This window comes from Microtus oregoni, unplaced genomic scaffold (genome assembly GCF_018167655.1).
Source record: "Microtus oregoni isolate MIOR12 unplaced genomic scaffold, Mior012 000044F_ref0000062, whole genome shotgun sequence".
Classification (NCBI taxonomy): Eukaryota; Metazoa; Chordata; class Mammalia; order Rodentia; family Cricetidae; genus Microtus; species Microtus oregoni.
Genome location: NW_024543218.1, coordinates 10,436,089 through 10,450,837, shown reverse-complemented (window position 1 = coordinate 10,450,837; position 14,749 = coordinate 10,436,089).

Here is a 14,749-nt window from a genome sequence, read left to right as displayed (position 1 = left end):
AGGTACACACAGGGAACACATACACACACCCAGGCAATCATTCTTATACACAGAAAACTTTTTTTTAAAAAAAATTAAAGTTTCTAGAATTTCATCCACTGAAAGGCCAATGTAGATAAATGACATATATTTCAAAAGATTTTACTGTGTATATGCGTGTGTGTGCGCACATGCGTGTATGCTCCTGGCCAAGAAGGCCAGAAGAGGGTGTCAGTTCCCCTGGAATGGAGTTAAGGCGCTGTGTGAGTCACCCACCATAGGTGCTGGGAACTAAACTTAGGTCCTTCCCAAGAGTTTCAAGCACTCTTAATTGCTGAGCTATCTCTCCAGCCTTCTAAACAAAATATTTTGAAACTAAATGTTTTGTTGTTACTGAAGCCCATGGCCCCAGCTCCCTCCCTAGAATTAAAATTTCTACTCCTGATACAAGAGCCCCTTTCCCTGGGGATTGAGATTTTCAAACTTTTGCCTTCAACATGTCAACATTTGGTGTTTCCCCCCTTTGAAATTATTTGGGGGATTCTATACTAGGAGTTTTGGTCATTTGGGAGGAAGCCTCTTAGGTTTCTGGTCAGCACCAGGCCAACAGGTCAGCAAGGGCCTTGTCTTGAGGCCGAAGTAGAAAGCAGAACAAATGGTCACAATCTAGGGCAAAGAGAATACACAAGCACCGCTTTACAACTGACGGCACGTGACCATACACGCAATGCCATCACAAGCTTCACAACTGACGGCACGTGACCATACACGCAATGCCATCACAAGCTTCACAACTGACGGCACGTGACCATACACGCAATGCCATCACAAGCTTCACAACTGACGGCACGTGACCTCACACGCGAGTCCATCACCAGCTTTACAATTGACAGCACATGACCTCGCACGCCTGTCATCACAAGCTTTACAACTGACGACACGTGACCTCACACACAATGCCACCACCTACAAGCTGTGTGACCTTGGGCAAGTTCCTCAGTCTCAACAGAACTCTGGTGAAAAGGGAGAAGATGAAAGCCCTGCACGGTGGTGCACACCTTTAGTCCCAATCCCAGCCCTCAGAGGCAGAGGCCAGTGGATCTCTTGAGAGTTGAAGGCTAGCCTGCTCTGCATAGTGAGTTCCATATGGCAGCCAGAGCCACAGAATGAGACCCTATCCTGAAAAAAGAAAGTGAAGATGATAATAAAGTGAAATACATGACTTCAACTATATTTAAGATCTTTGATATGCATGCATAATGCACTAGCAAACAGTAAGATTAAAAGCAGTGGTTGCCACGCATGATGGAAAGGGCTGTAATCTAATGTTGCTTACATTCCTTCCCTGAGGGGACATAAGCAGTGTCTACTCTTCCCCCTAAGGTCCCAATGATGAATCAAGCTACAATCCAGCTAGGGAACCAATGAGATTATTACACTTATATAACAATGGATGAAGGGCTACAAATGAGCATAAATGACCTTAAAGGAGCCACCCCGGAAGGTCTGCACTCAGTAGGCACAATGGCTTCCCCGGGGCTGTGACAATGGAGGCCCTTCCCCTCATTCTTTCCCACCTAAATCCCCTAGCCTTTCCCCCAGCAGCCCTACCTAAGTCCGTGAGAAACTGGTGCAGAATCATACACAACTGTTTGTCTGGGAGAGGTGTCTGGATACTCAGGTGGGGGCAAGACCCTCCCCCAACTGCTTCTTAAGGGAGGGTAAAGAGTCAGCAAGTCCAGCTGTGGTGATCTCTTTGCGGCCAGCCCCTGCAGTTGGTTGCTTTTGCTCTTTGCTCTTTACCCTTTGGGAAGCCCGACACCCAGGACCCAAATAATCCACAGAGACCTATTATTACTAATAAATGCCCAGCCGTAGCTTGACTTGCTTCTAGTCAGATTTGCTTCACTTAAATTATCCTGTCTACCTTTTGCCTCTGGGTTTTTATCTTTCTTTCTTCTATATACCTTTCTTTCCTTCTCAGTCCATGGCTTGCTGTCTGGCTGGGTGGCTGGCCCCACATGCCCTCCTTTCCTCCTTTTCTCAAGCCTCGATTTTCTCTTCCCAGAATTCTCCTTCTCTTTATTCTCTCTCCTAGACAGGCCAGTCTATCCTTTCTCTTGCCTAGCTTTGGCAGTTCAGATCTTTAATTAGACCAATCAGGTGTTTTAAGCAGCAAAGTAGCACAGCTTCCCAAAGTTAACAAATGCAACATAAAAGAACACAACACATCTTTGCATCATTAAACAAATATTCCACAGCATAGAGGAATGTAACACATCTTCAACTCATATTCCCCAACAGACTCCCAGCAGAACTCCTGAAGATTATGTTAATTTGGCTGGGATGACAGCCCAAGACCTTACCTGGATGTGTGATGGATGCCCACTGGCTTCAAGTGACAGGGGAAAACAGCCTTGTAAGAGAATAGTTCTAGATAAAGACCCCGAAGGAGAATATAAAGACAAGGAGAACAAGGAGGCAGGCCATCAAGGCCAGACCCTCCTGCAGGCAAAGACCTTCCTACCGAAGCTTCTCTGAGCCGCTTCACTCTCCTGTAAGCTCAGCTTTCTCATGCTGCCTACATCTGCCACGCTTCTCCATAGACTTCACCTGTTCAGGTGCTAAATTTGGGGAAAATGGGCCTATAGTGTAGCTCCACGGCTTCTCATTGTTTGGCAGGCTCAGTGCGGTTTTCTCTTCAATTCACAGTGTCTTGGTCACTGACCTATTACTGTGAAGAGACACCATGACCAAAGCAATGCTTATAAAAGAAAACATTTAATTAGGGCCTCGCTTACAGTTTCAGAGGGTTGGTCCATTGTCATCATGGTGAGGAGTAGAGAGGCAGGCAGGAAGGCATTGTGCCGGAGAAGGAGCTGAGGGCTCTATCCTGAGCCACAGGCAGGAGGCAGAAGGGGCAACACTGGGCCTGGCCTGGGCTCTTAAAACCCCAAACCCCACCCCCAATGCTATACCTCCTCCCACAGGATATATCTACTCCAAAATGGCCATGCCCTCTCATCCTTCAAAACAGTTAACTGTTTAACTGAGAACCAAGCATTCAAATGCATGAGCCTATGGGGACTATCCTTATTTAAAGCAACACACACGTGCATGCATGCACACGTGCGCGCGCACGCACACACACACACACACACACAGACGCGCGCACACACACACAATATTTGTCACTGTTTATCTTGTTTATGGTGCTGAGGGTCAAACTCAGGGCAAGCAAGTGCTCTACCACTGAGCCTCACCTCTCTTCTCATAAAGAATTTTTATTTGCTCAGTACAGATTATGGATGTGTCGGTTTCTCCACTCTCTGCCAGACAATGCCAGGGTACGGGTAAAACATCTTTTAAGATCTACTCCTTCAACACAAGGGAAGCCGAATGCCTGAAGGAAGAGAACGAGCGTGGGTGTCAACGACAGGATAAGCAGTGCCCTGGCACTCAACGTGGGGTCTGCAGAGACGCAGGGGCGCTGAGGAAGCTTGTGAGAAGTGAAGACTTTAATTTCTTCTTATTTATTCATTGTCTTTCTCATCGTGCATCCAGATCCCACTCGTTTCCAGATCCTTCCATGCCTGCCATCTGCCCTTGCCTCCTCCCCCCAAACAATAAAATTTAAGAGACAAAAAAGAAAAACGGTAAAAAGGAAAAGTCTCATCTTGGAAGCTGTAGTGTGACACCGTGAGTCACACAGTAAACACTTTGGTCCATACACCTTGACTGGAAAGTGTTCACTGTAAAGAGTCATTGCTCTGGTTTGAGGTCGCTGCTGCTTCCTTCTTTCCTTCCTTCCTTCCTTCCTTCCTTCCTTCTTTTTTTTGTTTTTTGTTTTTTGTTTTTTTGTTTGTTTGTTTGTTTGTTTTTGAGACAAGGTTTCTCTGTAGCTTTGGTGCCTGTCCTGGAACTAGCTCTTGTAGACCAGGCTGGCCTCAGAACTCACAGAGATCCACCTGCCTCTACCTCCCAAGGGCTGGAATTAAAGGCGTGCACCACCACCGCCTGGCCTGAGGCTGCTGTTTTGTGCTACACCATCGATGCTGGGCCCTCACTGGGACTCCTCTTGGCTATTCCGTTGTTGCCCTGTGTCATGGAGATCCTGCAGTTTTGGGTCTGCTGGGCTGGCCCCTTCCCTTGCTTCTGAAGGTCATGGATGGAGTGGGATGTCAGGGTGTTAAACCCCTGGTTCTGGGCCTGGGTAGTCACAGGGTTAGTGAGCCCACCAGTTCTGCCCTCTTCTTCCCTCCAGGGTGAGCTCTCTAGCCTTGTCCCAGCTAGTTCACCCTATGGAGCAAGGGGCAGGGCCACTTCTTCTTCTTTCACGCCCTCAGGGTTGGCTCTCCCACACACTGACCGTCAGGGCTGGCTCACCCATGCCCGTCTACAGGCTTAGCTCTACTGTGCTGCCCAGGCAAGGTGCAGGGCCTGTTTTCCTGAGACCTGCAACTGGTGAGGGGTGGTGTTAGTCCCTCCCCTGCTACAGGTGGCAAGGGGGGAGGGAGAGGGCATGTTTCCCTCACCCTTGCCACCACATGGCATACAAAAGGGGTGTGACCTGCTCTCCTGTCTCACACCGTAGGGCCAGCTCACCCATGCTCAAGAACAGGGTGAGCTCTGTTGTGCTGCCCAGGTAAAGGCTAGGACCCTCTCTCCTGAGCGCTTCAGTCGGTAAGGGGCAAAACCAGCTCTCCCGAGTGTTGCAGCCAGTGGGGGGCAGGACCACCTTTGTATAGCCCTGTACTCTCTGCCTTTGGTGGTATCAAGAGTTTCAGACATCAACGTGGCCTGTGGCTGCATCAGGGTCATGAACCCAGACAGCCCAGGTCCAGACATCTCACCATGGTCCTGAGTGGTAATGAAGCCATCCACCTTAGCGTGCTCCTCACAGCTTTCAACCCTTCAGATAGCTTCTGTTCATGGTATGTGAATCAATCTCTCTTTCTCTCTCTCTCACCATACATTTGTTCACCATAGTAGTGCCCTTCTGTCCGATGCTACAAAGTGACGAGCGAGCCCGTGCTTTCTTCCCTGAACGCCCCCAGCCCCCCAGCCCTCATACTGGTCTCCTTGTCCTGCTCGATCCGTCATGGCGCTGGGCAGGACCAGACTTCCTTATCACAAAGAGATCACGGTAGTGTCCAGCGCCTCTGGTTGGTGCAGAGGTGGTGCTGGAGTCCTCTCTCTGACCGGGCTAGAGAGTCCAGGCTGCTTTCTGGCATTTCCTAACACACCAGTGTTTGCTGCATCATTATTCAGTACAGCTGTCATGGAGCCGAAAGAACTGTCATCAGCAGAGGAACTGATAAAGAAAATACGGCATATACACAAGGAATTGTTCTCATCCATAAGGAAAAACGAAGTTAGGCTCTTTCAAAGCAGATGACTGTCACTGAAGGTAATTGCCTTAAATCAATTAAACCACTTAGCAAATACAGTACGCGTTCTCTCAGATGTTGGCCTGGATTTTATAAAGACACACACAATCGTGTATTTACAGACAATGTAGAGTAGAAGGGGAATTATCTAGGGGAATAAAGAAGATGAGAAGGAGAAAAGGGGGAGAAGAAAGAAACAGGAGTGGGATTATGCTCAAAGCGTATTATATGCTTGGATGAAAATGGGCTTTTATAATGCCATTTAATACAATAATAAAAGCAAGAAGATAGAATTTCAAGTCCCAGAGCTAATGAGTTACATTTGCCTTTCACAGATTCTCCTAAGGATTCAGATATAGAACAAAACACACACACACACACGGACATAGACTCAACCCCCCACTGTCCCAGGGACAAACACACACACACACACACACACACACACACACACACGCTTCTCAATTCTTGATCTTCTTCATTCTGTCTCAGCTGTACGTTTTGCCCATGCTGAACTTGGTTCACACTCAGAACCATAGCATGTCCGTGTACATCAAAGCCTCAGCAGCTCTACCTCACATCAGCCTGTCTCTGGTCCTTTGGTCTCTGCTTTTCCTGATGGAGGGGCACCCGTTTTTACTTTCTTCCTGTGAGATTCCATGTTCTATCACTGCACTTTCTCTTCTTACATGCCTTTGTTTCCCTTTTCTGTTTGCTTTGCTACAAGTATGCAAAAAGTCTCCTGAAACATTAACCTGTCTCTTCAGCCTCTGGGGCCAGACATCTAATGCAGATGGAGAACTTTGGATTCTCTGATTGGACAGCCAGCTTCCCGTTGTGTGCTTAAAGACTCATGAAAGTCCCGTGTTGCCTAGGCAACTTTCTTACGTTTGTCATGATGGAAAAAACACAACTCTCATCTCAAAGGGATTAAGATATGGTTTATTCTAGAGCCAAATTTGAGTGATCATGGCTTGGGAACACGGATTTAGGCTACCCCAAAATTCCATGGTCCAATGTGGAAGCGGTTTCATAAAGCTTGATAGTTTTACAGAACAAAGTGAGGGCAAAATGAAAATACATTTGTGGGTGCATCAGAGAGGCTGGCACAGAAATGTGGGGAAATCTCTCCTGTAGGACTCAGATGGTCTCCGATGGCTTTCCTAGTTTCTAGGTTGGTAGAGCTAATAGTCTGCTATGTTCTAAAAGTTCTATATGTTCTAAAAGTTTTTTGTCTATTCCTTACCAGATGTGAGTTTTGACATAGAACTGGACAAGAAATGGCTATTCAGAGAACTACAGCCCGAGATAGGGTAATTATCTAGGCTGCAGCACCCCTGCCTCTCCACATCACTGCAGCTCAGCATCCCCGCCTCTCCACATCACTGAAGCTCAGCATCCCCGCCTCTCCACATCACTGCAGCTCAGCATCCCCGCCTCTCCATGTCACTGCAGCATCCCCGCCTCTCCACATCACTGCAGCATCCCCACCTCTCCACATCACTGCAGCATCCCCACCTCTCCACATCACTGCAGCATCCCCACCTCTCCACATCACTGCAGCATCCCCGCCTCTCCATATCACTGCAGCATCCCCACCTCTCCACATCACTGCAGCACCCCCGCCTCTCCACATCACTGCAGCTCAGCATCCCCGCCTCTCCACATCACTGCAGCTCAGCATCCCCACCTCTGTACACTGCAGTTCTAATCAGTCAACAGCCTTTGCCCAGGAAGCCTCTTTTCAGGAATCTCATTGACACATCATCTATGTTCTCACGCCTCTGGGCCCTTTCCACTCAGCAGGTGACTCAGCCACTTCATGACCAAAACAAGACAGAAGGCAGCATGTGGGGATCTCCTCAACCCCCAACAACCTCTTCCATCTCTCCTTCCATCTCCTCAGAATAAAAGGCATGCCTACCTAGCTCATATTTTTAGACTCCATAGATATCACTGACTCACCCTGAAAATTGTTTCTAAGAAAATGCATTTAAATGTGTTGTTTCAACCACAAAGAAGCAAACAGAAACCTTTCAATGAGTCCACGTTCCTTCCGCTGTTGTGTGCTCTCTTGGCAGCCTCTGTGGAGCTCTTCCCATTCATGTGTCCTCCTCTGCTTCCTTGGAAACAACCTACCCAGTATAAGAAAAATCATTCGACTTCAACTTTGCCTTGCAGTAAGGGAGGAGCTGGGTATTTAGGTCAAGGAGTCTCTAAGAAGTCTGTTTAATCCCTTAGGTGGTGAATCGTTCCTGGGTTCATAGTGGAGTCCCTAGGAAGTCTGTTTAATCCCTTAGGTGGTATATCGTTCATGAGTTCATCATTAACTTCAGCTGTCACACTGACACCAACCTAGGGCCCCTCGGGAAGAGCAAACATCAGCTGAGGAAGTGCCCAGTTCAGACTAGCTTTGGTCATGTCCAGGAGGCACTATCTGAGCTGCTAATTGAGGGGGAGGGTCTAACACACTGAACGAGGTGCCAGCCCTAGGCAGGTAGGCCTGGACTCTGTGTGTGTGTGTGTGTGTGTGTGTGTGTGAGAGAGAGAGAGAGAGAGAGAGAGAGAGAGAACGTATCTGAGCAAGCCTGAGGGAGTAAGCCAGTAGCCAGTCTTTCTCCATGTTCTCTGTTTCAGTTCCTGCTTCTGAGTTTTTGTTTGAGTTCCTGCTGTGACTTTCTCTGTGATGAACTATGACCTGGAAGTACAAGCCAAGTAAACCTTTTCCTCTTCCAGGTTGCTGTTAGTCAAAATGTTTTATCACAGTAGAAGAGAAGCAAACTAGAGCAATCAGGGAAGTGTCCTCTTTGATGAAATAAGAAGTCTGTCTGAGGAGACTACCCCCTAGATGCTTTCATGTGAGGACATGATACATGGACATGATTTCAAAACCCTTTTTTCCTCGAGAATTTTTTAAATACAATCTTTTCTCATTTCACATAGCTAGTCCCCGTTCCCACTTTCTCCTCTCCTCCTGTTTCCTTCATTTCCCCCCACCCCACCTCCTCATCCACTCCTCAGAAAGGGTAAGGCTTCCCATGGGGAGTCAACAAAGTCTGACCCTTTGAAGCAAGACCAAGACCCTTCCCCCTACATCTAGGCTGAGCAAGGTATCCCTCCAAAAAGAATCGGCTCCTAGATGCCAGTTCAAGCACTAGGGATAAATCCTGATCCCACTGCCAGTGGCCCTACAGACTGTCCAGGTCTTATAACTGACCCCCACATTGAGTGGGCCTAACTTGGTCCTATGCAGGTTTGCCTGCTATCAGTCCAGAGTCCAATGGGCCCTCACTAGCTCAGTTCAGCTGTTTCTTGGTCTTGACCCCTTTGCTCGTATTATCGCTCCTCCCTCTCTTGGGCTGGTCTCAGGTAGCTCAGCCCAGTGCTGTGGATCTCCGCATCTGCTTCCATCAGTCGCTGGTTGAAGGTTCTATGATGTGGGAGTGATTTCTTATTAATAAAGAAACTGCCTAGACCCATTTGATAGGCCAACCCTTAGGTAGGCGGAGTAAACAGAATGGAATGCTGGGAGAAAGAAGCTGAGTCAGGGAGTCGCCATGATTCTCCCACTCCAGACAGACGCAGGTTAAGATCATTCCTGGTAAGCCAGCTCGTGGGCTACACAGATTAATAGAAATGGGTTGGATCAATATGTAAAAGCTAGCCAATAAGAAACTGAAACTAATGGGTCAGGCAGTGTTTAAAAGAATACAGTTTCCATGTAATTATTTCGGGTAAAGCTAGCCGGGTGGCGGGACACAGCCCACCGCTCCGTATTTCAACAGAGTGGCACCCAACGTGCTAATGAACTCCACGTAAAACCTGAGAGGGCTTAAAAAGGAGAGAAAGAGAATTTAAGACAGCTTTTTGCTGTTTCTGGGTTGCGTGCCGCAAAGAAATTGTCCTGACTCACCAGCAGGAAAAAAAACTGGCTGTTTTAAAATGCCGGCTTTCTGGGCTATGCCGCCATTGCGATCTCTGTCTGGCTCCTGTGGGAGACAGAGCTTTTAAATGGAACATTTGGAGTAAAGCTCTACGGCTTGCTTGATGGCAATGTGGACTGCTGTGTGCCTGAAACTGTGTGTGGCTCAGAGGCACCAAATGGCTCTGAGGCAGGAGCGGCTTGGCTCAGCTCTGCCATGCTGAACTGTGCTGGTCTCAGGCAAAAACTACCATAATTACCATAAAAACAGCGCATTTAAGGTTTCAACTGGGCAGGACACAGGCGGTACCATATTACCTGTACATGGTGCAACTTAAGTTTTTAAAAACTGCTTAACATTTTAATAAATGCTCCTGGATAGTAAAAAAATGTTACAGATTCACAATAAAACAGATTCAGACATAAAAGACCACACTGTTGGATGAATGTACGTAGGCTTGAGAGAGAGAAGAAAAAGAATATAGAGAATAAAGTTAATGGTTTAAAAAAAAAGGTAAAGTCTTTAAAGAGACAGAGTACAGATAGTTAAGAGATTAAAAGAAATAAAGAAAAATAAGCCATGTAAAAATGGAAAATTCACAGAGAGTCTGGATTATGTACATTGTGCTTTCTTTAAAATTTTTGACTATAAAGGAGCTAAGTACAGAGAGACATTTCATTACATGGGCTGCTAAGCTAAACCAGAATGGATATAAGGGTATGACGATTTCAAAATTTGGGTTTAAGAATATGATGCTTTGGAAAGGGTCTTCTTTTGTTTTCACAGAGGACCAGACCCTGTGGATTTCTTCTATTACAATTTGGTATGATAGACCACGCCCTCCTGAAAGGTTGTTGTGAACATCTTCAGAAAATTGCTTCGCTCAACTGCCAACTGAGATGAAACTAGCACACAGGTTATACCATAAAAGACCTAATTAACGACGCCCCATTCAGCAGGAAGCAGTTTGGAGAGAAAAAACTACGCCCATGTTCCCAAAATATTGTTTATAAATGTTCTTTTACATTTAAAGGGGGATATGATATAGGTATGAATAATTTGCATTGGTATGGATTTTAAGGTCAATTTTGTTATATGTATATGTATTTTTGATCTTGAATAAGGTGTGATTGTGTAGTTCATTTTTAAAATGTAATGTATAATTAGGAAATATAGGTTGTTGATGGATAATCATAATAGTCAAGTTTGTAGTCATGTTACTTAGATTTTCTAGATATATAGAGATATATTTCAGATAGGCATTCTTCATATCTCTCAAAGGCTACAGAATATGGCATTTAAAATATTTTAATAACTTAGGACTTTTCATGACAATGAGACACGTCTGCTCCTGGCAGCACCAATCTACTTCGAGAGGAAGATGGGCATCGAAGAGGATCCTTATGGAGTTTGATAGCCATTTGGGCAAGAAACTGCTCTTGCCTGGACTGTTGCATAAAATGGACACAGAGAACCCGCAGAGAGAGGACTGCTAAACTTGCCTAAAGGTGAGATGGTCTTTCGGGGTTCATGACTCATGAAAGAGTCTGCGAGACATTCTGCAGGACACAGCAGATAGTGACTGAACTGTCTTTGGAATTTCCTGCTTCATGGAAATATCTGCTGGATACTTTGGGCCTGAAGGCTGAAGATGGATGCCCCAAAGGTACAAAAGAACTTTGGGTGACTGTCCAGGCAGCAAGATGTCTCTGTCATTTCTAGAGTTTTCTTATTTCTTGTTTACTTAGGTAGTATTATATCCTTCTGGAGTCTTTGATGGAGTTGAAGAATGAATAGATAGTTATAGTTTTCCTTAGTTATGATAAAAGATAAAATAGATATAAATATTGTAACTGTAATTCTTGCTTGATAACTGTTGTGCTATATGTAATTTTACTATGTTAAAGTTAAAGCCTTTCTTTTTTGTTTAAACAGAAAAAGGGGAAATGATGTGGGAGTGATTTCTTATTAATAAAGAAACTGCCTAGGCCCATTTGATAGGCCAACCCTTAGGTAGGCGGAGTAAACAGAACGGAATGCTGGGAGAAAGAAGCTGAGTCAGGGAGTCGCCATGATTCTCCCACTCCAGACAGACGCAGGTTAAGATCATTCCTGGTAAGCCAGCTCGTGGGCTACACAGATTAATAGAAATGGGTTGGATCAATATGTAAAAGCTAGCCAATAAGAAACTGAAACTAATGGGTCAGGCAGTGTTTAAAAGAATACAGTTTCCGTGTAATTATTTTGGGTAAAGCTAGCCGGGTGGCGGGACACAGCCCACCGCTCCGTACTTCAACAGTTCTATGATGACAATTTAGGTAGTAATCAGTCTCAGTACAGGGGAGGGCCAATTGAGGAATGCTCTCCACTGTTGCTTAGAGTCTTAGCTGGAGTCATCCTTGAGGACTCCTGGGAATTTCCCTAGTGCTGTGTTTCTCCATAGCATTTTAATGGCTCCCTCAATCAAGGTCTTTCCTTTCTCTCCCTCACTGTTCCTTCCACCCCCTTCCTGAGCATCCCATTCCCTAATGTTCTCCTCCTCCATCCCCTTCTCCTCTCCCCCTCCTCTTCCACCATCCCTTCTACCCCCTCCTAATTTTCTCAGGAGGTATTGTCTATTTCCCCTTCCAGGGGGATCTAAGTCGTACATCTCTCTTAGGGTTCTCCTTGTCACCTAATTTTTCTGGGATCATGGACTGGTTATCTTTTGTTTTATATCTAATATCTACTTATGAGTGAGTACATACAATGTTTGTCTATCTGGGTCTGAGTTACTTCACTCGGGATGAATTTTTCTAGTTCCATTTATTTGCATATGAATGTCAATATATCATTGTTTTTTACTGCTGAGTAGTACTCCATTGTGTAAATGGACACATTTTCTTTATCCATTCTTCAGTTGAGGGACATCTAGGTTGTTTCCAGATTCTGGCTATTTTATGAATAATGCTGCTATGAACAGAACTGAGCAAATGTCCTTGTGGTATGAGTGTGAATCCTTTGGGTATATGCCCAAGAGTGGTATTTCTGGGTCTTGAGGTAGATTGCTTCCCAATTTTCTGAATCTTAAAGCAATGAGGGACTCCCAAGAGTATCCCAGAGAAGTCAGTCAGACTAAAACTGTGACCTGCCTTCCTCTAGCTTTTAATTTTGTGATGTGTGTGTGTGTGCATGTGTGTGTGCTTATGTGTATCTATGTGTGTATGGGGGCAAGTGTTATGTAGAAGGGCCTATTAGGTAAGCCATCTTCTGTTGGGTCGGAGAATCACACAGATACTGAAGTCGAGGCCACTGAAGTTAAATAAGCAGAAGCAACTTTATCCCATCACCATGGAATACCAGAACTTCTGACTAGTTAGAGTCACAGGTAGCTCAGGATATGACTCTGGGACCCAGAGCAGAGGAAGTAGGTCCTTTAAAAAAAAAAAAAAGCAATGGCTGAGCAAGGGAGAGGGAGGGTCAGAGATAATAAAAGAAAAAGAATTTTTACAATTTGAGGTTAAGTCCTGGGTAACGTACATTCTGGGAATTTAAAACTTGTGAAAATATTTTGCAATTAGTAGTGCAATTTGTGATAACAAGATGTTTGTATAAGCTTAACAGAAGGTTTGTTTACACAAGTCTGTGGTTATGGTAACAGCTCTGGACGCAGTTGCGTCTTAACTTTCAATCAGCTGTTCTCCCTGTGACTGAGAATATAGGGCAAGGATCAAGCCGTAGAAGAAGCTGGGTAGGGGGACTAATTTTCAGACTTCCTCTGAGCCCTTCACTTTATTTCAGTATTCCTATGAACACAGTTACAAACATTGATAGTATGTTTAAAGTCAAATTTTCTGTTTTAAAAATCTGTACAGTAATACAGACTAGAGCTACTTCCTCGTCTTCCGTGCTTGCTTCAGGTCACAAGAATCAGGTGAATAGTACATGGTCCCACAAGTATTCTCCCATGAGGATTGCAGTCAAAGTGTCAACCCTAGGAGCATGTTTTTTTTGTTTTTTGTTTTTTGTTTGTTTGTTTTTTTTTTCAAGACAGGGTTTCTGTGTAGCTTTGGAGCCTGTCCTGAAAACCAGCTCTTGGAGACCAGGCTGGCCTCGAACTCACGGAGATCCACCCTCCTCTGTGGTGTGCGCCACCACCACTCAGCTTTCTGGGAGCGTCTTTAAGGCCATCTCATGTGCAAACTCTCGGCGGCACTCTGCATTAACCTTTACTGTAGATCACATACTTTTCTCTGTACATCCCTCTCACGCCATCGCTCGGGGCTCCAGTCTGCACCTTTTTCCTCTTTCACTACACACTTCGCAAGGTTATCAAACAGACTCCACACGTACATGACCAGACCCAAGCAGCTTGCTTGTAAAACACATTTTATAAATTAATAGCAATCACTACTCATTTCAGGTGAGACTGTTTCCATTGTAAAGTAGAACTATCTTGGTAGACTCTTGATTTTGAGCGTTGAAATATGTGGTAAACTATTTAATAGCCCAAGGCTGCACGTCAGAGCTATGAATCCAGAATTGCTAGAAATAACACTCAACCACTGACCCTTTTAGAAGTTCCCTAAACACTTCTTATTTGTGGCCAAAATAGAGAGGCAGTGGTTAAGGCTGGACTTCTACTGTGTGTCCCAGTTCCTATTCTAGCAAGGTACTAGACCCTTTAATATACCAGATCATGGTGAACCCTCCTGGTCCTAGGTCATTTTCATGTCTACTTGACACATGCTGGAGTCTTCTGAGAGGAGGGAGCCTCAGCAGAAATGCATGTCTCCATAAGCTCTGGCTGTAAGCAAGCCTGTGGGACATTTTTTTAAATTAGTGATTGATGGGAGAGAGCCCAGTGCACTATGGGTATGGCCATCTCTGGACTGGTAGTCCTTGGCTCTATAAGAAATCCGGCCGAGCAAGCCAGGAAGCAGCACTCTTCCGTGGCCTGTGTATCAGCTCCTGCCTCTCAGGTTCCTGCCCTGCTTGGTTTTCTGCCCTGACTTCTGTTGTTGATGAATTGTGATGGGCCCTGTAGGTTAGCAGACTCTTTCCACACCAAGTTGCTTTTAGTCATGGTTTTTTTACCACAGCAACGGAAATCCTAGGACACTGCATGCTTGTTATGTCACTGACAGGAGTCTTTGGGCAGGTCTGACGTTCGGTAAGTTTTCTACTCCTTTTCCATAGCTCTGAGAATCCAATGTTTACTTTTGTGAAGCAATCAAATCATAATTACCCTGTAGAATTTTGTGAAAATCAAAAAGATAAATTACCTTTGTATAGTTAACACTATAAATTATGCAAACTATGTATGCAAAATGAACCTATTAACCGTTGTGACAAAAATCTCATTGACTGTTATAGGGGGGAAGTAAACACAGTGTAACATTTATTGAGAAAGTTGTTAGGTCTCAGGCAAAAGTCAGCAGGCCTCAGGAATCTGTGAAATCAGTCCCCATCTGCCCAGTG